Source organism: Muntiacus reevesi, chromosome 19, assembly GCF_963930625.1.
Source record: "Muntiacus reevesi chromosome 19, mMunRee1.1, whole genome shotgun sequence".
Classification (NCBI taxonomy): Eukaryota; Metazoa; Chordata; class Mammalia; order Artiodactyla; family Cervidae; genus Muntiacus; species Muntiacus reevesi.
This window is the reverse complement of record NC_089267.1, coordinates 27,001,961-27,026,511: the sequence shown is the minus strand read 5'-3', so window position 1 is coordinate 27,026,511 and position 24,551 is coordinate 27,001,961. Positions and strand designations below refer to the sequence as shown.

Below are 24,551 nucleotides of genomic sequence, written 5' to 3'. Positions count from 1 at the left end.
AGAATAGGGATTTAAGCACAAGGCTCTGCAGTGAGGGAGAACTGGGTTTTAAATCCTTAGACTTTGTAAATTTGCAGCTTTAACCTTGGGTATTTACTTAGCCTTTCTGAACTTGGTCTTATCTCTAAAATGGAGATGACGGTGGTTCCTCTTGAGTGAGACTGAGAATGAAAACCAACAAAATAGAGAGTTTAGCATAGTTCCTGGCACATTTGAATCCTTTGGTAATGTTAGATTTTATATTAACAGTGACAGCTGTTCATTTATGTAGCATTCATTTGACAAATTTTTATTAAACACCGACTTACTATTTGACTGTCAGGCTTTCTTTTAGACACTGGGGAAATAGTATGAAATACAGCAGAATTATAGCCTAATAGAATGAATATTTTATAATATTAAACAGTAGGCTTGAATTACTTAATATTTTTTAATAAAAGCAATTTTTTTTCATAAGGAACAACAACTAACTTTACCAAATAGAAATCATATGGACTTTTTAAGTGAATAAAGATGTTTTTTATTTTCATGTAATTTATGTGAAAATGAATGTTTCTTAATACTTAAAAATAATTTGTTTGCTTATCAAGTTTGGAATTTTATTTGCTTCTTATTGGATTAGTTGCCTAGCACTCCTTATTGAAATTTTATTTACTCTTAATTTACATAACAAAATTAATGAGGCATTATATATGTACATAAAATGTACTTGAGTGAATGTAAAATTTTCTAGAGAGTTAGTACATATTTTAAAAAATTGTTGGCCTCAGGGATATTCAACCCCTACCATGCTTTTTCTTCAGAGGTCATGCAAAATTTAATTATGCTTTTAAAAACATTATGAATGATGAGTCTATCGATAAGTCAAACTAAGTGTGAAATCATTATGCAAGACCATTTTGCTGTTACGTAATTTATTTATATATACTGGACTTATTTAATTGTCACACAATCACTGAATAAGTTTTAGCTTAATAAAGGAGAATATATTATTTTGACATCCTTAAAACTGATGGCATGAATCTCACTGTTTGAAAGGAGACATTCTTAACTAGAATTTAAAAGTCTAATGATCAACCTCAGTCTCAAGCTTTTTAGGTGTAAAGTTGTCTATGTGAATAACATTGATTTAATGAAGTAGCAAGGGGAAATTCGTAAATGCAAAAGTGAAGTAATTTGAAAATCTATTAGCTGAGAGACTTGTGCTCATGCTGTCTTTAGAGGACACAAAGAAAAAAAGTAAAACATGAGAACTTTTTATATAAAGAGACACAAAGAATGACAGTCAACAATAGAAAGATCTGCACGAAAGAAAATAAAAAGTGAAAACACTTATCCTGAGCTACAGGAAAACACTTAACCTGTTAAAATGTCCTGAAAGAGCATGAAAATTATCTTCTTTAGTTTGTCTTTGCAAATGAGTTGGAAATGTCAGACACAGTTCTGGATGAATGAGAAGGCTGAGCACAGAATCATTTGCAGGTGTTTTCTGAACACAGCAGAACTTAGAGAATTCTGACATGCCTCAGAGAGCCCATGATAAACACGGTGGGTTTATCAGACTTGTATGTGTTTTCATTGCTGCTGACAGCATAGTCAAGGGCAAAGAAACCCATGTTGCATTATACATTGAAAGTCAATATGACGTAAAAGGACCCTGGGGAAGATTCAGAAGACCTGGGTTCTAATTCTTTCTCTATATTTAATGAGTTAAATACATTCTTCTCTAAGGCGTCTGCCAATTTAGCTTTCTGTACTCTGTATTCTGCTGTAGTCTTAGAAACTAAACTATAGCATCCTTCTTGCATCCTCCTTGCTTAGACTTCATGGCCAAGAGAGCTTGCTTTATGTTTACAGTGGTAATCACTGGGAAGCATAAATGGCCTGAACATCTTGGAATTAAATAAGCACATGGTTACTTACACTAGAAAGTTCCTCTTCCATTAGGCAGATATTCTTGATCAAAATAAGATGAGGCAACCCCCCATGCTGTTTTATAGACCTAAGGATGATTGTATATGTTAGTTAATAAGTGACCAAAGAAAGCATGCTTTCATGTGAAAATTCGTGACTTCTTCAAGAAAACAGATCTGGAACTGAGTTATAAATAAAAGGGAAAATCTCAGTGATTGACATATTTTGGCATTCACTATTATTACCATTCATGTATATATGAAACATTAATATTTTCAGATTGAATATTCATACTTAGACATCTCTTACTATTTTAGAAGAATGATCAAAAGATAGAACATATGCAAACTATGAAAATGTAACAAAGTGGCCTCCTAATCCTACATTCTGTGTTTAGAAAAGAAAAACTCAAGTTGGGATCTATTATCAATGTGTTTTTCAAAATGCTTTTATGAGTAGATGGCTCTATAGATAATCATGGTTGGCATATTGTATGTTAGTCCTCTTTCACATATTCACACTGAACATTAACATCCTCTGAGAGTATTTTGCAGTAGATTTACTTTAAAAAATCTTTGTTGACATATAATTCACATACCGTAAAAGTCTTCCATTTAAGGAATACATCACAATGGTTTTTTTTTAAATATAAACTTATTTATTTTAATTGGAGGCCAATTACTTTACAATATTGTATTGGTTTTGCCATACATTGACATGAATCCACCAAGGGTGTACATGTGTTCCCCATCCTGAACCCCCCTCCCACCTCCCCCGCATCCCATCCCGCTGGGTCATCCCAGTGCACCAGCCCCGAGCACCCTGTCTCAAGCATCGAACCTAGACTGGCGATCTGTTTCACATATGATAATTTACATGTTTCAATGCCATTCTCCCAAATCATCCCACCCTCGCCCTCTCCCACAGAGTCCAAAAGACTGTTCCGTACATCTGTGTCTCTTTTGCTGTCTCGCATACAGGGTTATCGTTACCATCTTTCTAAATTCCGTATATATGCGTTAGTATACTGTATTGGTGTTTTTCTTTCTGGCTTACTTCACTCTGTATAGTAGGCTCCAGTTTCATCCACCTCATTAGAACTGACTCAAATGTATTCTTTTTAATGGCCGAGTAATATTACAGTGGTTTCTAGTATATTCATTCACCATCACCATGGTCACCTTTAGATCATTTTCATCACTGCAAGAGAAACCCTTAAACCATTAGCTGTGACTCCCCAGTTCCCCTCAAACCACCCCCCAGCTCTTGGAAACCACAAATCTACTTAGTCTGTATAAGTTTGTGTGTATTGGATATTCTATATAAATAGAACCAGATATGTGTTTTCTTTCACTCAGTATAATGTCACTAAGTTCATCATGTTGTAGCATGTATCAGAACTCCATTCCTTTTTGCTGCCAAATAATACTGTGTTGAAAGGATATACTACATTATGTTTATACACTCATCAGTTGATGAACATTCACTTTGTTTCCTCTTTTGGGCTATTATGAAGGACATTGCTATGAAGCAGTGTTAAAATGTTATTTCTGTGAAAGTTTTTGTGTAGATATGTGCTTTCATTATTCAGTGGTATATACCTATGAGTAAAATAGCTGGTCATATAGTAACTGTTTAGTAATTTGAAGGATTGCCAACCTTTTTTTCCAATGAAGCTGCACCGCTTTATATTCTGTATTTATATTTATATTCTGAAGGAGGCTTTCAGTTTCTCCACATCCTAGTCAACACTTGTCATTGTCCATCTTTTTTACTATAGCCACCTTGGTGAGTGTGAGGTGGTATTTCAGTGTGGTTTTAATTTGCATCTTCTAGCAGCTAATGATGTTAGGGATCTTTTCATGTCCTTATTGGCTATTTGCATACCTTCTTTGGAGAAACGTCTGTTAATATCTATTGCTCGTTTTCTAAATTGGGTTATCTTTTACTGATTTAGTTGTAATAATTCCTAAATACTTTAGATACAAGTCACTTATCAGACGTGATTGACAAATAGTTTCTCCACTTCTGTGGGTAACTTTGTCACTTTTTGATGGTGTCTTTTAATGCACAAAATTTTAAACTTTGGTGAAGTTTAATTTATATACAGTGGTGGTGGTTTAGTCACTAAGTTGTGTCCGATTCTTGGGACCCATGGACTGTAACCCACCAGGCTCCTCTGTACATGGGATTTCCCAGGCAAGAATACTGGAGTTGGGTTGCCGTTTCCTTCTCCAGGGGATCTTCCAGATACAGGGATAGAACCTGGGTCTCTTGCATTGCAGGCAAATTCTGTACCAAATGAGCCACCAGGGAAGCCCTAATTTATATATATATATATTTTTTTTTTTCTTTTTTTTAATTTGAAGGATAGTTGCTTTGTAATGTTGTGTTCGTTTTGTCACTGGTGCTTTTGGTGTCTGTTGCCTGAACCGAGGTCATGAAGCCTTACTCTTATTTTCCTTCTAAATATTTTATAGTTTTAGCTCTTACATTCAGATTTATGACCATTTTAAGTTAATCCAGGGCTTCCCTTGTGGCTTAGCTGGTAAAGATTCCAGATTTGATCCCTGGGTTGGGAAGATCCCCTGGAGAAGGGAAAGGCTACCCACTCCAGTATTCTGGCCTGAGAATTCCATGGACGGTCCATGCGGTTGAGAGTTGAGAGACACAACTGAGCGACTTTCATTTAGTTAATCCGTGTGTGGTATGAGATATGGATCCAACTTCATTCTTTTGTATCTGGTTGTCCCGGCACTATTTGTTGAAAAGAAATTCGATTCCCCCATTGAATTATCTTAGGTTCAAAAATTTAACAGTTTGGAAGAGGTTTTGAAAATATCAATCTCTGTATTTTTGATATTTATTTTAGTTTGACAAAAAGAGACTTAGGGTTTGATGGCTGGCATTTTAGCTACCTGAAATTCCACATATGGAAGTAAAACATAGTGAAGCAAAAAAATAGAATGATGTCATAAGGGGGTTATGAGCATGGTTTGAAAATTACAAGAAACTATTTTGCTATATTAAAGTACTATATAAAAATCATCCTAATAATATTTGATACTCTGAATAAGGACCATCAAAAAGCGCAAGAGGCTGAAAGATGTATAAAGATACTGCCATGTCCAGTATCTTCTATTTACCAAATATTTTAGAAAGATTCTTACCAACAATATTTACAAAGGATTTACTCTTTCTGTCCAGTTGTAGAAAGAGAGGCTATGGCATTATGGGTACTGTTTAGAGTTGACCCATTTTACAGCTGGTTTTGTTTCTTTCTGGTATAAAAACAGAAAGCAGAGGCCTGGAGGGAATATCTTTTCCATGAGTGAAGTGGCAACTTTAGCTAAGCCTGAGATTAGTAATAAGAATGTGTGTGCTCAGTTGTATCCAACTGTTTGCGACCCATGGACCATAGCCTGCCAGGCTCCTCCGTCCATGAAATTTCCAGGCAAGAATACTTAAGTGGATTGCCATTTCCTCTTCTAGGGGATCTTGCCAACCCAGGGATTGAACCTGTGTCTCTTGCTCCTCCTGCATTGGCAGGTGGATCCTTTACCTCTTCACCTGGGAAGCCCTTGGTAATAAGAATAGTTGCTGATAATTACCGAATGATTTCTTTGTAAAGTTGGTAACATTATTAGTCTCATTTACTAATGATTGAATTGAAGTTTAGAGATGGTATATAGCTTGCCTACAGACACAAAACTAGTTAGTAGTGGAGGTAGCATAACTCAGGGCTGTCTGAGTCTAGCTTGCTATGTTTTACTACCTTCCAAGATAAAAACTAAGATCTTGGAATCTGGTCCCATCACTTCATGGAAAATAGATGGAAAAGTGGAAACAGTGATAGATTTTATTTTCTTGGGCTCCAAAATCACTGCAGATGGTGACTGCTGCCATGAAATTAAAAGATGCTTGCTTCTTGGAAGAAAAACTGTGACAAACCCAGACAGCATATTAAAAAGCAGAGACATCACTTTGCTGACAAAGGTCTGTATAGTCAAAGCTGTAGTTTTTCCAGTAGTCATGTACGGATGTGAGAGTTGGACCATGAGGAAAGCCCAGGGCTGAAGAATTGATGCTTTTGAATTGTGGTACTGAAGAAGATTCTTGAGAGTCCCTTGGACAGCAGGGAGATCAAACCAGTCAATCCTAAAGAAAATCAGACCTGAATATTCATTGGAGGGGCTGATGCTTAAGCTGAGGCTCCAATACCTGAGGCAAAGAGCTGATTCATTGGAAAAGACCCTGATGCTGGGAAGGATTGAGGGCTAGAGAAGAAGGGCGGGACAGAGGATGAGATGGTTGGATAGCATCATCCACTCAGTGGACATGAATTTGGGGAAATGCTGGGAGATTGTGAAAGGCAGGAATGCCTGGTGTGCTGCAGTCCATGGGGTCACAGAGTCAGACACAACTGAACAAGAAGCTAAACTTAAGCAAGATTGTGAAGGTTCAGTTTAACGGCTCAATCTCTTAAGCATATTTCTTGTTTTCCTTATTTTGATTATAAACATTTCTTATGCACTTCTTTTGATTTGCAAACATTATGGAAACAGGTTCTGTAATGATTCTAATGCATCTGTTTGTTCTTTTGCATGTCTTGAAACTTCTAGGCATGAGTAAAGATGGTGACAGCTTTATATCTGTTAGTACCAAAAGGTCATCAGTTACCAGAAGCACTAGCCATGCAAGCTGTTATGGGATATTTGGTTCATCTCAAGCCAATTTTATGTGTTTTAATCTGTTAGTCTGATCCTGATGTTGTTTATGATGTTGTCTATCTACAAATTTAGGGATGCTATAATTTGAGAAAAATCTGAGTAAATGTGGCTTGAAAAAAATGTTTAAGTCACTATTGTTTCCTAAGTCAACACACTTTATACCATGCCCTCTAGGAGCTGCTGATACTCTTTCACTATCCCCAGATGGATGCCCTAAAAGGGCTGCCGTAACACGATACAACAAACTGGTAATTTGTTATTTCACAGTGTTGTCAGGACTGTGCTCCCTCCAAAGCCTCTAGGGGAAGATCTTTCCTGATCTCTTCCAGCCTCTGGCAGACCAAGGAAAGATCTTCCCCTAGAGGCTTTGGAGGGAGCACAGTCCTGACAACTTGGCTTGTGGATATATTACTCCAGTCTCTGCCTCCATCTTCATATGACATTCCTCCTATGTCTCTGTGTCTTCACATTTCCCCCCCTTTAAAAAAATTTTTTTAACTTTAGTGTCATTGATTTACACTATTGTGTAAGTTTCAGGTGTATAGCATAGCAATTCAGATATATGTGTGTGTGTGTGTTTCAGATTCTTTTCCCATATAGGTTATTACAGAGTATTGAGTAGAATTCTCAGTGCTATACTTTTTCTGTTTTATACATGTTAGCTGCTCAGTCGTGTCTGACTCTTTGTGATCCCATGGACTGTAGCCCGCCAGGCTCCTCTATCCATGGAATTCTCCAGGCAAGAATACTGGAGTGGGTAGCCATTCCCTTTTCCAGGGGATCTTCCTGATCCAGGGATCGAACCCAGGTCTCCTGCACTGCAGGCAGATTCTTTACCATCTGAGCCACCAGGGAAGCCCATTTTATACACAGAAGTGTGTATATGTTAATCCTAGCCTCCTAATTTATCCTGTCTTGCCACCTCCCTTTTCCTTCCTTCTTTTTCTAAGGTCACCTGTTGTATTGGATTAAGGGTCTGCCCTACAACAGTGTGACTTCATCTTAACTTGGTTACATCTACAAATAAGATCACAGTCTAAGGTACTGGGGTTTGAAGTTCAACATTTCCTTTGGGGAGGAGGGGTCATCGCTCAAGCCATAACCCCAAATCTGGTACTTATGATCCCGCTGGAATGTGCCTGACTGAGGTCAGTCCCTCAGAGAAATGCAGAGCTGGGTAGAATCATACTACTGAAAATAAACTAGTCTCTTAGCGTTTAGAATGACTGCTCTTTTCATCAGCTCCTTCATGAGATGGTTGTATTTTCATGATGATGTGGATTTTCTCATTTTTGAAGGTTCACAGGATGATTTTATTTCAACTAGTGCAGCATGATGTGACAACAGGAACACTGCAATGCGATGCAAATATCAACAACCACACAGTCAGTAGGCCGAGCAGATAACGTGCCTGAACTAGCTGTGACAATCAGCAAATGATTGATGTGTGAAGCACAGCTTTTAGCAGCAGCTGCTTCCCTGAGAATTGTGAATCACCATTTTAGTGAATCACCATTGCAGCTGCCTTTTTCCTCTGAGCCAGATAAATCCTGACATGAACAAGGTGCTGAGAGAGGAAGTGTAAATTCGTCTAGTAGTAAATGTCACTGGCCTCCGTATGAGACATGTAGTCATTCTCAAATCCGAGAAGGGGAAGGAAGGAGATAACTTTGACATTAAATATATATTCGTTGAGTTTTGTCTCTTTTTTTTTGTTGTTGTTCTGTCCATAATCTTCTTGCCTTGAATGTAATGTCTTAAAGTGAAGCATATTTAAATAAGCTAATTCATCTTTTAAATAATAAATATATTTAATGTAAAGAATTTAGTATGTCTACTAAGCAACACTCTAGGGAAAAGTACATCTTTGCAGAAAAGTGGATTAAGACTTTCCTTTATTCTACTTTTGTACTTTAATGATGTTAAAGTTTTAAAATTCAACTGTGAGTGTTGGGCTCCAGTCATGAAGTGCAGTCTGTACAGTTTAATGCAGTGGCCTGCTCTAAATGGCTCTCCATTTCTAGACAGATTATGAATTAGAAAAGGGATGGGTTTTTTTAGTTGACCTATATACCTGGATTTAAAAAAGAATCCTCAAAATGGTGATAACAACAACAATGACAGAGAGAAATAAGGCTAGGCTGCCTCTCTTAGTAAAGGTAAATGGGAAAACCAGAAATGAGCATTTCAGCCTAAGCCTCTTTATTGATGAACTGAGTTTGAAGTCTTGCCTGGTTTGCTTTTCGGAGATAATTCTTAGAGATAGTTTCCAAGAATAACTCTTGCAAAGACCTGTTAAGAATGAATTTATCTCAAAATGCCACTTCAGATTTTTTCTTCATGCTATTCTAAAATCTAAAACTAACAATCAGTGTTTTATTTAGGTAGAAGCACCTAAATCTGAAGCTTATTAAATAGTTAACAAAGATATATGCCTCAGAATAAGATTTCTCTAATACATTTTTTTCTACCTGTGTTTTTCCTAGACGGTAGGAAGAAGAAATAGCCATGATTGAGAATATTAGGGCAAAGTAGATTAAAGAGGGAAACCTTTGACCCAGGAAATAATGGGATGAAAATCGCACAGGAAATCATACAGAGTTAGTTTTGAAAGGAAATGGAGGTCAGGAGGAAGGGATAAAAAAGTTGGCTATAAATCAATTTTATTAATGAAAAAAATACCCACGCGTGTTTGAAATTTTCACAGCTCTTTTTTGGTTCTGTGTTGGTAATTGACAGTTGGGTTTCAGATGAAGCTGAGTTTATACTCCTTTGCCCCCAATAAAGTAATGATTTGTGGTCTTGTACTGCTCGCTAACCTTCTGAGGTGCACGTTCTCCTTGGCTGCAGAGAACATCCTAATAATGATGACTATTGTTTATTAAGGTATTTACACTAAGACATCGACTCACTTATCTTCAGAACACTCTGTGAGTAAAATTGTTGCTGTTGTCACACGTTGCTTGTCAGTCTCCCAGACTGACCTCACAGATGGCAGCACGCCAGGCCTCTCTGTCTCTCCCCATCTCCCAAAGTTTGCTGAAGTTCATGTCCGTTGAATCAGGGATGCCATCCACCCATCTCATCCTCTGACTCTCTCTTCTGCTTCTGTCCTCAGTCTTTCCCAGTATCATGGACTTTACCAGTGAGTCAGCTGTTTGCTTCAGATGACCAAAATCCTGGAGTTTCAGCTTCAGCATCAGTCCTTTAAATGAATATTCAGGGTTGATTTCACTTTAGATTGACTGGTTTTGATCTCCTTGCTGTCCAAGGGACTCTCAAAAGTCTTCTCCAACACCAAAAATATCAATTCTTCAGCTCAACCTTCTTTATGGTCCAGCTCTCACATCCATACAGGACCACTGGGAAGACTCTAGCCTTGACTGTGTGGACCTTTGTCAGCAGAGTAATGTTTCTGCTTTTCAACACACTGTCTAGGTTTGTCATAGCTTTCCTGGCAAGAAGCAAACATCTTCTGATTCATAACTGCAGTCACCCACTGCAGCGATTTTAGAGCCCAGGAAGAGGAAATCTGTCACTACTTCCACTTTTTCCCTTCTATTTGCCATGAAGTAATGGCACTGGATGCCATGATCTTAGTTTTTTTAATATTTAGTTTTAAATTAGCTCTTTCACTCTCCTTCACCCTCATCAAGAGGCTGTTTAGCTCCTGTTCACTTTCTGCCATTAGAGTGGTATAATCCACATATCTGAGGCTGTTGATGTTTCTCCCGCCTGTCTTGATTCCAGCTTGTAACTCATCCAGCCCAGCATTTCTCATGATGTGCTCAGTGTATAGGTTAAATAAACATGGTGACAGCAGACAGTCCTGTTGTTCTCCTTTTTCAATCTTGAACCAGTTGGTTGTTCCATACACTATTCTGACTGTTGCTTCTTGACCTGCATACAGGTTTCTCAGGAGACAGAGTAGGTGATCTGGTATTCCCATCTCTTTAAGAGCTTTCCATAGTATTTATTATGATCCACACAGTCAAAGGCTTTGGTGTAGTCAATGAAACAGAGGTCGATGACTTTTTGGAATTCCCTAGCTTTCTCTATGATCCAGTAAATGTAGGCAATTTGATCTCTGGTTCCTCTTTCTTTTCTAAATCCATCTTGGACGTCTGGAAGTCCTTGGTTCACATAATGCTGAAGCCTAGCGTGCAAGATTTTAAGTTTGACCTTACTAGCGTGGGAGATGAGTGCAGTTGTCTGATGGTTAGCACATTCTTTCATACTACTCTTCTTGGGAATTGGGATGAGGATTGACCTTTTCCAGTCCTGTGGCCACTACTGGGTCTTGCAGATTTGCTGACGTATTTAATGCAACACCTTGATGGCATCATCCTTTAGGGTTTTGAATAGCTCTACTGGAATTCCATCGCATCCACTAGCTTTATTAACAGCATTATTATCTTCCTCCATGGAAGAATGGAGGAAAACTACTAATAGCCCCAGAAAGAATTTTCACATTATACACAAGAAGAGTTGTACTAAAGTGGCCCAGTTATGATTATGTTCCAGAGCCAGGCTGGCCCCAAAGCTCATGTGCTTAGCGTTATACTGTTGTTAGTGTTAGAATCTCTCCCAGCCTTAGCCTGCTGTGACCACACTTTTATGATCATCTGAATTTCTTTGCCTGGCATTCTCACCACTGACACTGCCAGACTTGAAGGTTAACATTTCAAAACCCATAAAGCTCCCACAGGTTATCTGTGCAGATATGGCAACTAAAGTCCAGAGGGTTTACTATGTTGCAAGAGATCATTGTGTCGATTTCCTAAGAGCATCTTGCCTCACCCCCAAAGGGCACCAAATCTATTTGAAGAACAGCTTTTTAAAGTTGGGGCTCTATTGTGGTTTTGTTGTACGACTCCTCCATCTTTCGCCTCTGTTAGTCTAGGAGTCTGTCAGATCACTGTGATAGATTTGCAAGATGACATACCATTGAATACTAATCCCGAACTGCCTTCAAGGACATTGCTATGCTTTTTGTAAAAGCGGATCACGTTCCTTTGAACAAGTTACTGGTTGTATCAAGGTGGGGATGGAGCATCTGGTGTTAAAATATAATGCTAAGAGGATGACTCATAAAAACCACTTTGAAAAAAATAGATTTGCATATCCATAATGGTCTCTCTCCTACGTATTTACTCTTTGCTCCTTCTGTAGGTTAACTTAGTCAAGCATCACTGTCATTATTGAGTCAGTCTGACTTTGTGCGTTCAAATCTTGACACTACTTGGCACTGGCTCTATTATAACCTCAGGATCCCTCAGGAATCCAATGGTGTCAATGTTTACTTCTGGGGACTTTTATAAGGATTCATCGAGAGAATGTTTAAGACGTAACTGGAAAATCATGGATACTCATCAATTGTTTGCTCTCTTCCGTCCCAATGAGTTCGTATATTCACTTTCATATATAAGAGTTTTCATTGGCTTTCTTTTGTGAGCATAAATATTTGGATACCAGATCTAAATCTGCTGGTGTGAATATCACAGCATTGTGTTTAGTCCTTAAAATTTTAACTTTTATTATTAAGATAAAAATTATTTATTAACTGTGATGCCCAACAGTCTTTCGTTAGCTCCAGGTAAACCTATTAAAATGCTTTAAGTCATATGGAACACTTGTCAGGCTTATGAGCTGATATGCTGCTGTTTGAAGATTTTAATATAGGCAAGAAAGTAATATAGGCTAAGAAGTTTAATATTGTTAGAAAAATTTAATAGGTACTTCCTTTATTTAAGCTTTACAAAGAAGCGTTGTGAAGCAGTGGGTAGTTTATAATAAATTTCTGTCTGGTGCTTTTATGGTTGTTTTTTGTGTGACACATGGTAAGACAGTGGAGAAAAGGGGCTTTCCTGAATGATCAGAGTGGCTTTCAGATGTGTTAAGTGCCAGGAATTTTAGAACCACATGAGCCACACGTGACGTGTTGGGCAGAACAGATGTGAGTGAAGCTTGACAGTTGTTCATGTTGAATGCTGAGTACCATGAAATGCAATCCTCTCTGCCGCCCCCACCCCTGACACAAACACTCTTCCCTGATACCAACTCAAAAATTTTAAAAAGTCATTTAAATTAATTTAATGGTGTATGGCAACCTTTGTTTGAATATTTTGCAGCCATTTATAAGGGAAAGGTCACCTTATAAGGGTGGGCAGATTCTTCCATCCTGATTTACTTGGAGGAATGAATAGTAGTGTCTGGTCATGCTGTACTAAAAAAGGGGTGTGGATGGTGGAATCCTAAAATTCGAGCCAGTGTTAAGAACTTAAAAAGAAGACTGATTATGAAACTCACATATAAGGCTGGAAACAACAAGGACCAAAACTATGCCTAAAACATTGTGATGACCATGGATAATACAGTCTCTATGTGAAGAAGGAAAGATTACTAACAGACATCTATCTCTTCAAAGGAGAGGAGGGGAATATAAGTTTCTCATATAAAGTGAATTAATATGATTGGTTGCAATGAAAATGTGGTGGTAAAGAATCCTGGAGTTTTCCCTGATGACTTTTGGGTAGCTGAAATGTACATTCTGCTGGCTAAACGTAGAGAGAAAATAATCTTAAGAAAAAAACTACTATAAGGAACTTCATCAATCTGAACTAGATGGTAGAATTAACACTAGAAATCATTGATTTGACTCCTCCCTAAAAAAATACAGTTCGGTTGGATGACCGAGACCAGGTAGGGAAGAGAGACTGTTTAGAGGGCATGGCGTGACACTGCCTGAATATTTTGGAAAACTGGTGACCTTTCAGTAACTGAAATGCATCTGGTAAGTGATGCAGATTGCATTTCCAAACTCCTGCTTCTTGTAAGTAGCAGTTGACTTGCATGTTGCCAATCTTATTTAACTCTAAGGTTTAAATGTGAAATTTAGATCCACTATATCTTTGAATGTAAGGTAATAAAAGTTGAGGAGGAGGCTTCTGTTTCACTTTATCATTTCCACGCTTAAAAACATCAGCCTCCTAGAAAGATTGAGGGCAGTAGCAAAACACTTCTGCTCCATTTCATTTCATTCCTTTTACTCCCTTGCTTCCTCTCTTGTGAGAATGCAGAAAGAGGAGAATGATTTAAGTATCTGTTGTTTGTTCTTTGCTGTCTTGTAACTCTAGAAGTTTAAGTTGGAACTAAAGCATGATTGAGACTTGACTTGTTCAGAACTCTGATTGATGCTTTTCTCATTTTTCATACCTTTAAACTGATTTAAGAAGTTTAGACCACATCAGATACCTTTTAAATTTGCTTGCCATTTTGGATTAAGGTTAATTCTATTATTTCATATTTTCAATCATTCAGTTCAGTTCAGTCGCTCAGTCGTGTCTGACTCTTTGCGACCCCATGAATCGCAGCACTCCAGGTCTCCCTCTCCATCACCAACTCCTGTAGTTTATTCAATCATTACCCTTTTCTTATTAGTTGCCGCTTACTGCTTCTCCCTCCTGCCTCTTGTGAGAACACACTATTATTCATTGACACACACACTGATCTCTTTTAGCCTGAGATTCTATCAGTTCTCATCTTTTCAACTCTGTATATGACACAAAATTGCGGAAATTTCCGTTTTTAATTTTCTCCTTTTGCCTGAGTGCCAGGCCCATAGCTCCAGTTACTTACTCTGCCCTCCCCTTGGCAATATTGCCAGCATGTAAACTTACTAGCTCTTCTCCTCATCTTTTATTTTGTTAGTGATTCTGTGATCCAGTTCCCTAAACATAAAACCTTGCAATTGTTTCAACTCATTGCCCTCCTTCATTCACTTTGGCCTGTCACCACATTCTGTGGGTTTTTCCACTTCAAAATGTTTTTCTTTCATCTGAGTTAGTTAAAATATTGGTTTGACAGTTATAGTAAAGTCCTGAAATAACACTGGATTAAACATAGTGTGGCTCAGATGGTAAAGTGTCTGCCTACAATGCGGGAGACCTGGGTTCTATCCCTGGGTTGGGAAGATCCCCTGGAGAAGGAAATGGCAACCTACTCCAGTACTCTCACCTGGAAAATCCCATGGTTGGAGGAGCCTGGGGTCGCAGAGAGTTGGACATGACCGAGCAACTTCACTTTCTTTAAACATAGTGTCGGTTTAATTCTGCCCAGGTGGATGGTACAGACATGGTGTAACGGCTTGACATGTTAGGGATATGGCTACTTACACCTGTTGCTTTGTCATCCCCAGGGTAGTGTCCTTGTCCACGTGGTGAATGATGGCTCACCATACAGATACTGTCAAGTTTTCAGAAAAGGAAAAAGAGAAGGGAAGGGCCACACTCCCCTCTCTTTTAGGGTATAACCTAGAAATGCATACGTCACTTATGCTCATAGCTCATGTTTCAGTGACAAAATCCAGTTATGTGGTTGCATCTAGCAGCATGGGAGGCTTGGTAATGGGGTCCTTAGCTATGTACCCAGCTGAGCTTTCTATTTTTTAGAGAAGAAGAGCAGAAGAGCTATTGGGAGCCCAACCAGAAGTCTCTGCCACACATTCCTTAATCCAGTTTTATTGTCTCCCCTTTTGGTGGGCCTTTATTGCCAATGCCAAGATTACTTCTAGAGTCTTAGAGCTGGATTTACTGTTTGCTTACTATCAATTCACTCATTTTTCTATTCAAGAGCCTTTTTTTGTTGTTGTTGTTAAACCACGGCTTAGTAGCCCACTGCATAAAGTCTGTTTCAAAACTCTTGATAATCTGGTCCTATTCTACCTGCTCCTGATCTGTTTTCAACTTTCATTCATTAATTCTTTGTTTATCCAGTAAACATGTGTTGAGTGCCTGCTCTGTGTCAGGCACGTAGAGTCATTTGTTTTCCTAAGCTGGTTCATTTGAGTTCTGTGGATAGAAAACATCCTCGTGAATGTCCATGCTCTCTCATGTCACATTGATTCATCTTTTGATGTTTGTTTTCATCTTTATAATGCTTGAGAGATTAAATGCATCATCAGAAAACAGCCTTTCAGAACTGGGTCTTGCAGTTGAAGTGGTCAGCTCTTTTTTAGGAAGTAGATGAAGTTCATCGTTTTATTTTATTTTATTTTTTTGGCATTTAAGAAACTTATTTTAATTCGAGTATAATTGCTTTATAACGTGTTAGTTTCTGCTGTACAATAATGTGAATTTGCTATATGTATACATATATTTCCTCCCTTCCATCCCCTCATCTGCCATTTTGAATGTTCAGGTCTTTATACATTTTAGAACTATGATTTGCCTTTAAATACAAAACAAAAGTAGAAACTAACGCCCCTTGAAACAGCTATAACTAGATTTAGTAGCTCATTGAAATTGTAAAGCAGCTCAGTTCAACCATTGACTAAGTATTGCCTCACGTAGTTCTCTAGTTGCTTATTTGTTCTCAAACAACTTCATCTTCAGTCCTACAATCCTAGGTATGATAGAGGCAGACATTTATTTAACATAACCAACCATGCGTCATCTTTATATTTGTATTTCATTTTTGGGGAGAAATTATCAGATCAGGTCCAGGGCTAGGGTGAGGTCCATGAGGCCAAACTGTGTATAAGTGCAGTGTTAGATCTATCTGAAGTGAACAGGATCCTTCTGCTTTTATGCAGAGTTTTGCATATTGACTTGCCTGACTGCTCGAGTCATGATAACTTTCAAGTTAGACAGTATAGATTTAAAAGAAAAAAAAATTCATTATTTTATCAAGCCATAGAAGCTAAAAGTACCTTAAATCTTACCAGATCATACTTTAAAAATGTATGTTTGCAAATGAGATCTGATGGGGATGTGCAGGGAAGCCAGTCCGTGAAAATAAGGCAGGGGCATCTACAAGGAAGACAGTCCAGTGTTCGGGACCGATCATTCAGCTGCTTTATCTATTTCATTGTCTTATAACAGCTACGCTTGTTCCCTCTTCAGCATGGTAGCCTTATCTCTAAAATGGCGGTGTTGTCAAGTAATTTTCAAACTACACTCATGGAGGGAGAGTTGAGGTGAAAGAAGACAGAGTGGGTAGAGACTGAAGCTGTTTTAGCCGGAGCCGCTCTGTTTGTATCTGTCTTACATATTGGCCACCTGCTGAAGAGTTCATTTCGGAAAGAAATATGTTAAAATAGTTTGAAAATCACTGAACTAGCTGATTTGCAAGATCTATGCTAATTCACAACCCTGTGCGTGTATGCTAATATGATGAATTTCTGCTGATCCACCCACATCTTGACCTGCTCCTCTTGCAAAGCCTGTAATAACCTTTGCTGAAACCACTGGCCTTTTTCCCTTGGGAATCTCTTAGTTGTTATATGTATATCACCAGGTTTTCCCTAGATTTAACTGCATTTACAGGAGATAATGGAGGGAAAATTAAATCTTGTATAGTAGCAAGGTCTTCTAAATTCTGCATCCAACCTGGAAGTTCAGGAAGAACATAGTAGAACAATTAGTTGTATTTACAGTATTCTTATTTGATTTAAATTTCTGTTAATGTATTTAACATATATCAATGATAATATAACAAATTATGTTTTTCATTAGAAGAGTGGTACTTATAATTTATAAACATGAATTTTTGTAAATAGGAGATGTGTGCTCAAAACAATTTGTTGGTGATGTTAAAGGCATGCCACTGTTCTTAAAGCCTTTTCAGAAATTACTTTTCTTTTGTTGGTAGTTTTTTTTTGTTGTTGTTGTTGGTAGTTTTTGATAATTGATAGTTTAAAGGATAAGTAGACAGTCTCAGTCTCTTAATCTTTAGTGTATTTGTGTTTAGCATATCACCCATAAATCTGAATTTTGATGTCTGTGAAGAATAAAAAATTCATATGGATATTATTTTTAAAGTCCGTTGCATGAATATGTTTGAATTATAGCATAAGCTGCAAAAAAGTGAAGAGGGGAAGAATAACTGTCACTCTTTCTTTCTTTTGATTCTAGTAAAATAGGAAGAGACAGGTGGAAATTCATAAAATAAAAACAAAATTTAATCCTGGAAAAGATGTAAAATTACAGAGATTTATTAAATATACATTTTAAAGACATGAATAACAGTATTAAGTTTTACCTAACTGATTTTAAACTGGTTTCCTATTTGCAGTTTCTACTAGATCTTTGCTGAGAGCCATAAGCAAATGTTTGAAAAATTAGGACTACAAAAGTATTTTTCTTGATCTTGCTCTTTTGGGGTGCTAATTTACATTATATTACATAAATTTTGAAGCTTGTAAAATTTTTACGTTGTTACTACTTCCCATATGATCATTTGTTCGTTTATTTTTCTCTTCCTCTTCTCAGTTCCCTTTATCTCATCTGAACAAATGGGACTCATTTGAAGGAAAACAGTTTCAGATACACAGTGAGAGGAACAGAGAAAACCATATAGGAAGCTGAGTAGAGAAACGCAGTTGAAAGATGTCTGCTCTGGGTTTTAAAATTCTTACGCAGTGATAAGTATGTGTTCAAGCAGCTCTGAGTCTGAAAAGCACCTCACAAACCTTGACATTCAACTGATATTTATTGCATCCCTCCTACCATGTGCAAGGTGAATGAATCACAGTCTGTGCCCTCAAAAGGCTTTAAGAAACTTGTGCGAGGTAGGGGGTGAGAAGGCAGACACTAATCAGAAATTAACAATATAAGTGATAGGTTCAACAGTAGAGATAGACTAGAGTGTTCTAGAGCACAGAGAGGGGATCTTGCGTGATGACTTTCTCAACTTGACATTAATCCCTAATTGCACTGTTGTAGTATAATCGCATTTTGTAGCTGGCAATTCTAGGTACTAACACTTGGTGAAATGAACCCTTTTGACTTTTAATAGAAAATTTTGTGGTAGAATTGGAGATTCTGCTTTTCTCAAGAAAGTCAAACAAGTCATGGTGTTTACCAGTTTTAAGTTAGAAAAGGACAAAATGATTGAAATTTGATGATCAAAATGGATTTTCACCTTATCTGGTTTTTCATAGTCTTTTTTTTTTTTTTTTTTTTTTTTGATTTACAGGAAAAAGGGTTTGTCAGAGTTTCTTCCTAAACCTGTCTTAGAAATAGCAGCATATTTTAATCAGAGATTTGTAAGTATTTTCTTCTTCTTTATTTAGGAAATTAGATACTGATTTTGTGGAAGAAATGGCTCCTTCAGTAAAACATTTGACGAGATACAGTGATACAATCTGAGTTGGCATGCAAAATTTGAATGGGAGCAAAGGACACACAAAAGTCACCTTTCAAAAAACAAAACAAGGAAAACAAATCCTCAGTCAGAAAACCTTCAACAAATCTATCAACAACTACTGAATGTTTAGTTATTTTTTTTGCCATTTCTCTTTCTTAATGTCATTTTTCTTACTTTTCCCCTTTGTGAAAATATCTGTGTGTTCACATATTTTAGAAAGGCTGTAACATCAATGTGAAAGGAAGAGGGAAAGAGTAGGATATGAACAGAGGAAAGGAGAAGAATTTGAATTCTGTTAAAAACTGTACGGTTTTGGACAACTTTGTCTTTTCCATTAATGATTTTAGTGAGTTGTTTTTAAAAAAATCAAAGTTAGAGCTCATGATAGCTATGATCCATTTGGTTTCATCGTATTTATGAAATATCATCTATTGTGTGATGCCAAGTACTGGTCAACGCAGGAATGGGGCATCTGGGAGATCCTTTTCACTTCAGTGTAGCAAGAGATCAAGACAAGCATATCTCTTCACAAACATATTTTGTTAGACAAATTGAGATGAATCAATGGGGGCAGAGAGTTTTGTCCTAAAAAAATGTGTTTGTAGTAATAGCATTTTATATTGTATTCCCTGAAAGATATTTCGAGTCTCATGTAGTCTGATTCTAGCATGTTGAAAGGCATACAGTCTAGGGTCCATGGTATAAAGATAGATTAATGAAGCAGAGTCAGATAATTAAGGTCTGGAGGTGATTGGGCTCCTCACCAAGTGGGTGAGACCCTGGACAGCATATTTCTGGGCTTCCCATCAGCTAATACTTGTTTCAAAGGTTGTTGACTAGAAGTGATGACTACCTTGGATCATTTTAGGATCCTAGGGCATCCCTTAAATATTGTTGTTTATTAGTTACTAGTCCTTACGTCTTGGCTAATCTGTGATTATTTTTAATGACGTAAACATTTGTGATGTCGGTAATAAAGCCAACCGCCAGGAACTGAGGCATATTGCTAACCTGCAATCTTTTCTTATCCTCAGCAGATGGTTTAATTAAAAGGTTGTACTGAACTCTTTAATTCCACATTCTATAGCAGTATAGGCTGTTCTTTAGCTGTGTGGCATTATTTTTCAGTTCTCCTGTATCCATTTATGAATCTCATGGTTTTAGAGAAATTACCTGAACTCTCTGCTGCTTCAGTTTATCAGTAAAATGAGGGTAAAAGTGCTTGTATCACAGTTTTGTTATGGGAGTAAAACAAGATGATGAAATACGGTAGAAATAATAATGATGAATAGACCTCTGTTGCAGTCAGAACTTCCTGTCTTCACTATATTGTTCAGTAGACTTTGAGGTCTTGCCTGTATGATTATTTCATTTGTCAGCATATATAAGCTATTTGTAAAATCACTGAAAGAATTGTTAAAATGCAGATTTGGGGCCATCTTCCCAGATATTTTTGCCAAGCATCTTAGATAATTTACATGAAAATGATCTACAGGCTACCCTTTGAAAAACACTATTTTTCCTTTGTAAATGAGCCCCAAATTAGTTGATCACCAAAGGCACATGACAGCCTTGTAAAAAAATCATACCCAGGGTTCCACCTTAAAGATTCTGATTTGGTAGGTCTGGTGCAAGGCATCAGAGCTTGTTTTTCATAAGTTGCCACACTGATTTTGATATTTGCAAACTGCTGCTTTATAACCTTACTGTATCTCTAATTTTTTATTCATAAAACTTTTGGCTGTGCTCACTGTATGTGGATGAGGGAATATCATTATGAATATGCGTTTCAACATATTCAAGTTACAGAAGTGAAAAGGATGAGGTTAGATGTCTGCATTTGCAGTCATTACCCAGATTTACAGTCTTCTTACCCTTGGTTGTATAGCTGCATTAGTAAATCCAAGTGCTTGCTCCCTTTATTGAAGAATTTCTTCATGAGAGAGTACTATAGGAAACCATCTAGTTCAAACCTCTCATCTCACAGAGCAGGAAAATGAGGCCCAGAGCTTTGCCCAAGGCCATGGGCAGTCTTGGATCAACACCTGGATTTCTACCCCCAGCTCAGTTCCATTTCCATCACATCAGCTGACTGCCACGTCAGGAACCTGTGACACCTTTGAAACCAGTTCTTCTAGCGTTGACTGTACGTAGGCTTCCCAGCAGGTGCAGAAAGCACTCTGTGACTCAGCTTTCCTACTTACCTGTCCAGCTGTCTGAAAGTGAGCTGCTTCTTTTCTGACTCCAGTTCTTCATCCTGAATAAAAAGCAACAGGAAGGTCACTGAGGGACTGAGGTTCTCACCAGGAGAGGCAGCCTGTTCCAGCAGTGACACCATCATCTCAATTGCCTTCTTGATTCTTCATCTTAGCAGAACCAACTGTGCCTTTTTCCAAACTCCAGATCTCTAGATGGCAGAGCAATCATCATATTAGTCCGCCTTCTTGCATCATTTTTTTCCTTGGCATCACTTTAGTTGCTCTTATTTGGACACTGTTCAGCTCTGAAGAGCCATTTTCTCTCTCTTTGTATGTGTGTGTGTGTGTATGTGTGTGTATGTGTGTTAGTCACTCAGTCGTGCCCCACTCTCTGCAACCCCATGGACTGTAGCCCTCTAGGCTCCTGTGTCCATGGGATTCTCCAGGCAAGAATACTGGTGTAGGTTGCCATTCCCTTCCCCAGGGGACCTTCCCAACCCAGGGATTGAACCTGGGTCTCCCACATTGCAGGCAGATTCTTTACCATCTGAGCCACCAGGGAAGCCATTACATTCAACAAATGTTAAGTACTGTGTCCCAAGATCAGTCTTGGCTATCAGAGGTATCAAATGAATCCAGCATGGTCCTAGTTTCAGAAAAATTCACAGGATCACAAGGAGGGAGGACAGTATAAAAGATGCTACCGGAGTGCTCGAGAACATCACAGGAGCCGTGGCTACTACTTTTTAGGGGAGCCCAGGAAGGCCTTTTGGGAAGAGGCGACACTGGTCAGCTTTGAGTGTAAAAACTGTAACTCTCAGTCTAAATGCACAACATTTTGCAACCACATGAAGAGAATGTTTTGAAGGGTTAATGAAGAGAGCAAATGCAATGAGATTAATAAGGCAAATGCCAGTATGATGGAGAGAAGGGAACACTGCAACATGTAGCTAAAAACCTGGGTCTTCTCCTCATGGTATCACGCCTAACCTATGTGACTTTGGCCAGTCCAGTCAGCCTCTTTAGACTTCATTTGACTGCTTGCTCAATTCACTCATGTAATTAAATTCATGTTATAGGCTGATTTTCTTGCCTGCAAAATCCCATGGACAGAGAATAGCCTGGCAGGCTACAGTCCATGGAGTCGCAGGAGTTGGACACAATTTAGCGACTAAACCACCACCACCATGTACTTGGGGTACAGTCAAGGGAAGCCAAAATGCCTCCTGAAGTGTTTCTTGAGCTGAAGCTCAGTGTTGAGCAGAGGTTGACCTAGTCAAGAGAAACTTTGGAAGGAGATGCTCCAGCCAGTGGCCTGAATGTGAAGGTGAAGGGAGTGTGCTGGGAGTTATAAGCCCTGGATGGGGAGCAGTTCCTTTCACGTACCTACCTGAGGTCAGCAGAGGAGTGGCAAGACCTAAGGCTGGGGAGTAAGCAGAGTGTAGATCAGGGAGGGTGTGGCTAGTCATGCTAAGGAACTGGGCGACATTTTCTTGGCTTAAGGGGAGGAGTAGTCAGAGAACTGAGATAGTGATATTTGCTTAGCTAGGGTAAAGAATGGACTCAGTTCAGTTCAGTCACTCAGTCGTGTCTGACTCTTTGTGACCCCATGGACTGCAGCACGCCAGGCTTCCCTGTCCATCACCAACTCCTGGAATTTACTCAAACTCATGTCCATTGAGTTGGTGATCCCATCCAACCATCTCATCCTCTGTCATCCCCTTCTCCTCTTGCCTTCAATCTTTCCCAACATCAGGGTCTTTTCCTGTGAGTCAGCTCTTTGCATCAGGTGGCCCAAGTATTGGAATTTCAGCTTCAACATCAGTCCTTCCAGTGAAGATTCAGGACTAATTTCCTTTAGGATGGACTGGTTTGATCTCCTTGCAGTTTGAGGGACTCTCAAGAGTCTTCTCCAACACCACAGTTCAAGAGCATCAATTCTTTGGCGCTCAGCTTTCTTTATAGTCCGACTCTCACATCCATACATGACTACTGGAAAAACCATAACCTTGACTAGACAGACCTTTGTTGGCAAGGTTATGTCACTGGAGAAGGGAATGGAAAACCACTTCAGTATTCCTGCCTTGAGAACCCCATGAACAGTATGAAAAGAATGGACTAGAGGGCAACAAAATGGAGGCAGGATAATGAGTGAAGAGGGCCATCTGATCTAGAGAGGCAGGCACCCTTAACTGGGTAGTGAACGAGGCAGAGCAGAGCTGTTGGCCCATCAGTTCAAGAGCTATTTAGGGGATAGACTTTGCATGACTTGATGATCATGGTAGGCGAGGGACAAGGGTGTCTGCTGGGTTTCTGACTTTTGCAACTGGGTAGGTTATGGTGCTATTCACTAAGAGAGAAAACTCAGGAGGAGGAACAAGCTTCAAAAGGAAGATGAATATCTCTAACAGGAGGGGATGAGACCCGCTAATGTGTCCTGGGCTCTTCAACATTAACTGGCCTTCCATGCTGACAGTATCACACACGTTGTCCCACTTAATCTTCTCAACTGTGGGAGGTATTATTATGTGTACTCAAAAGATGTGGGAGCCAAGGCTCAGCGAGCTTAATGCCTCACATAATATCCCTCAGTTAAAAAGGAACGGAGGCAAAAGTTCAGCCCAGGATGCTCAGCTGGGTGTGTTTCATCCTAAAGCACACATACCTTCTATTCTGTCACTCTGTTTTCCTTTTATCTCTGACACATTTAATTCCGTGAAAGTAGGTCACTCGTGAAACCCAGATAACTTCAGACTTTCTGGGTTGTTAAATCGAAGGCATAAACTTTACTTTCTAATTTACTATTTCTCACTTGGAAACCTGCAACTGCCTCCAAACTCACCTCTGGAATCCACTCTTCTTTTCCAATCTATTCCATTTGCTGAAACCAAAATGATCTTTTTTAAAGTTCAAATTTGATTGTCACACGGTTGCTTAAAAGACTTCAGTGGCTGCCCAGTGCTTCTGGAAGAGTAGACCGAATCCTTAACACGCCGTGATGATGAAGCCCCTGTAGATGAGATACTCTGTCTCATGGTATTTCCTACCTTCTTCTCTGTGTTTGGGCCACATGGGCCTTACTTCAGTTCCTGAAATGTGCTGTGCCCTTGCCTTCTGCTTGAAATACTCTCTTTCTACCTCTATACCAGCTGCTCTTTTCTCCATATCTCAGCTCATATTATTAGTGCATCAGGTCCTGATTCACTCACACAGGTCCTCATAATTTTTCATCTAAGACTTACCTACCACAGTTTGTGTTCATACATAGATTTGTGTTGATTATTTTTTTCTCACCCATTAGAGTCCATGAAGGTAGTTACGTAGTTCCTGCCACACATATCATTGATACTCAGTAGATATTTTCCAAGCAAATTAATAAATTTATAAATGAATGAACATGATTCTGGATTAGTTAATTTATGTTTGATTATGTATTGGTATATTACTGTTCAGAATTGAAAAAGAACATATTTTTGATCCCTGTAAATTAAACTAAGTTTCAGTCACATGCAATATTGTTTTTTTAATACTTCAGTGATGCAGTATTTCCCCTGATACTATA

At 38.5% G+C, this 24,551-nt stretch overlaps 1 protein-coding gene across 4 annotated transcripts in view; it reads left to right on the top strand.

The window, feature by feature from the left end:
* PKIB (cAMP-dependent protein kinase inhibitor beta) overlaps positions 1 to 24,551 on the top strand; it is a 110,651-nt gene that overhangs the window by 49,986 nt on the left and 36,114 nt on the right. For 2 of the 4 annotated variants that reach the window (XM_065911466.1, XM_065911468.1), the window contains one exon: positions 18,621 to 18,690. The exons of the other annotated variants lie outside the window; for them this stretch is intronic. The gene's annotated coding sequence lies outside the window, so the exon portion shown is untranslated. The remainder of the gene's footprint in view (positions 1 to 18,620; positions 18,691 to 24,551) is intronic. 4 annotated transcript variants of the gene reach the window in all.